This window comes from Dromiciops gliroides, chromosome 3, assembly GCF_019393635.1.
Source record: "Dromiciops gliroides isolate mDroGli1 chromosome 3, mDroGli1.pri, whole genome shotgun sequence".
Classification (NCBI taxonomy): domain Eukaryota; kingdom Metazoa; phylum Chordata; class Mammalia; order Microbiotheria; family Microbiotheriidae; genus Dromiciops; species Dromiciops gliroides.
The window spans coordinates 135,547,771-135,550,926 of record NC_057863.1 but is presented as its reverse complement, the minus strand read 5'-3'; the positions used below and the strand labels follow the sequence as shown (position 1 = coordinate 135,550,926).

The 3,156-nt window shown below is 37.5% G+C and overlaps 1 pseudogene; it reads left to right on the top strand.

The window, feature by feature from the left end:
* The first annotated feature begins 212 nt into the window (after positions 1-212).
* On the top strand, positions 213-2,657 carry LOC122747234 (annotated as a pseudogene).
* The last annotated feature ends 499 nt before the right edge of the window (positions 2,658-3,156 follow it).

Genomic DNA, 3,156 nt, shown 5'->3' with positions numbered 1-3,156 from the left:
ACTGTACCACCTAGCTGCCTCCAAAACATGAAGTTTCTAAAGAAAGTAAATCATATGGAATCACCGATGTAATATGTCTATTCATTTAGTGCTTCTTCCCCTACTTGAGACAGAAACCAATATAAGATGGATAAGAGTTGTTAGATGATGATGATAGATAGATGATAGATAAAAAGATAGATAGATAGCTGATAGGTAGATAATAGATCTGCATGCAGCATTCAAAAATCTGTGCAATATCTTTGGATTCAAATATGGAGGTATTTGTCAGTGTTTCTTGGAGGACAGAATTTATGGGTAAATACTATATCCATGTCTTTCTTTCTAAGGGTTGCTCAAAGAATCTAGGAAGCTGGTTTTACTTAGGTCAATTAGAAATGGATGTCGCCACTGATAAGAATGACCACAGACTAGACAATGACTTTTGCCTGAGATAAGACTTCCTATGTCCTATCAGTAATATATTGTCAATATATCATCAAGGAAAGAATAAAAGATTGTCAAAATCCATGTCTTCTTTCCTTTTTTCTACCTTTTTTCCATTCTGGAAAAAAAAATCCCCAATGCTTGTTATTAACCAGAATTTTCACTTGCAGTTTGAGTGCTCAGAGGTAGTTTAACAAACCTTACAAGCACGATGAAACCCTTCCTCAAATACACTATAGTAGACAAATTTATTTGAAAGGCCTAAGGACAACATGTTCATAAGATAGGTCATCACTCTCCATGGGCAGCAAACTTGGAACATCACACAGATGCTCTGGTGGGGCAGAACATTGGCATTATTGCCTAGATAGTGGAATAGCAAAGGGAAAGAGTCATAGTGTGATACAGTGAGAAATGTTAGATTTGGAATCCAAAACCCTGGTTTCATGCTCTGCATTTGTCACTTACTCCCTTTGACCTTTGGCCGCATTTTTTAAAAAATCTGTAAAGAAACCGGGAAGTAGACTTGAGTAGCAGTGACCCATGTGGGAGAGGGGCACAGGCTTGTCAGAGCTAATAAATTAGCAAGTTGACCTGGTGTTATCTATGGACCAGGGAACAGACCAGGCAAGTGAAGATCCTGTGCCTCCTTAAATCATACCACCTAGGACCCCCCTGAAACTTGGAACAATGCAGCCTGGAAACAGTGCCCCCACTTTAAGGAGTTAAAAGTCAAGTAAAAGACAGGCAAGATGAGCATGCAGAGAAAGGTGAGGACCATAGAAAGTTTATTTAGTGACAAGAAAGATTGAGGTGCACCCTCAGAAGAGGATAGCAATGTCAGGGCCCCTACGTCAAAACCCTCCAAGAAAAATATGAATTGGTCTCAGGCCATAGAGTCTCTCAAAAAGGACTTAGAAGATAAAGTCAGAGAGGTAGAGGATAAAATGGAAAGAGAAATGAGGGTGATGCAGTAAAGACATGAGAAAAAGCTCAACAGCTTGAAAAGCCAAATGGAAAAGCTCTCTGATGAAAATAATTGCCTAAGAATTAGGATTGAACAAATGGAAGCTAGTGTATTTATGAGAAACCAAGACACAATAAAGCAAATCTAAATGAATTTTTTAAAAATAGAGGGCAATGTGAAATATCTTCTTGGAAAAACTGCTGACTTGGAAAATAGACCCAAGAGAGATAATGTGAAAATTATTGGACTATTTGAAGACCATGATCAAGGAAAGAGCTTAGACTTCATCTTCCAAGAAATTGTCAGGGAAAATTGCCCTGATATTGTAGAAGCAGAAGGTAAAATAGAAATTGAAAGAATCCACTGATTACCTCATGAAAGAGATTACAAAAGGAAAACTTCCAGGAATATTATAGACAAATTCCAGGGCTCCCATGTCAAGGAAAATTATTGCAAGCTGCCAAAAAGGAAGAATTCAAGTGCTGCCAAGCCCCAGTCAGTATAGCACAAGATCTAGTAGCTCCTACCGTAAAAGATAAGAGTTCATGAAAGATGATATTCCAGAGTGCAAATGAATTTTGATTACAACCAAGAATCACCTATCCAGCAAAACTGATTATATTCTTTCAGAGGAAAAAATGAGACTTCAATGAAAAAGATTACTTTCAGGTATTTGTGATGAAAAGACCTGAACAGAATGGAAAATTTTACTTCCACATACAAGTCCCTCAAGAACCATAAAAAGCTGAGCTGGATGCAGAGCATACTCAGAAGATGTTAGATATGGAACACCGCCAAGAGCTGAAACTAAAAGAATGTCAGAAATTCTTTGAAGAAGCCTTCCAACAGGACATGGAACAATACCTTTCCACAGGCTATCTTCAGATAGCTGAAAGATGAGAGCCCAGAGGAAGCATGTCATCCATGGAAGTAAATGTAGATATACTAGTACAGATTGATCTCATGGATTTGTCTGATCAAGAGGCCCTCATTGTCTTTTTGAAATCAGGAGGAGAAGACAACATACTGTCTCTTGGATTAGTACCTGTCCAGTACCTGAAATAAGCTTTGAGGTTCCCAAGCATTCTGCATCTCAAAGTAAACTGTCTTCATTATTCTCAATCTGCACTGACTCTGTCACCCAGGAGAACGGTGAAAGTGGAGGGTACCTGTTGTTCAGTGTGATGAGGAAGAAGTCCAAGTGGACACTGCTCTGGCTACTATAAAGGCTAGTTCACATGTTAGTGATGAAAGTGACACTTAAATTACTCTGGCTCTAAATCTATATTCAAAAGAACTCATCTATGTAAAACCCCTGGAGGATGGAAGTTTTTTAACTGGTAACTACTTTGTTAAATAGATTCTAAGCCTAGTTGTTTCTGTCTGCAGATGAAGTATAAGTTCTGTTGTTTAAATTTCAGAACTTGAGGGCAAAGTTTAAGTCACTCTAGCCTAGTAAAAGCACTTCTCCTTTCTGTATTAGTTAAACTGAAATATTGTTAATTCACAGTTCTAAAAACTGCTAAATATAGCTTTAGCAATCAGAGATGAAAAAGGAATTAAAGGAATTAGAATAGGCAAGGAGGAAAGAAAACTATCACTCTTTGCAGATGATATGATGCTATGCTTAGAGAATTCTAGAGAATCAACTCAAAAATTACTTGAAACAATTAACAACTTTAGCAAAGTAGCAGAGTATAAAATAAAATTCACATAAATAACCAGCATTTCTATACATGACCAACAAAGTCCAGCAGCAAGAG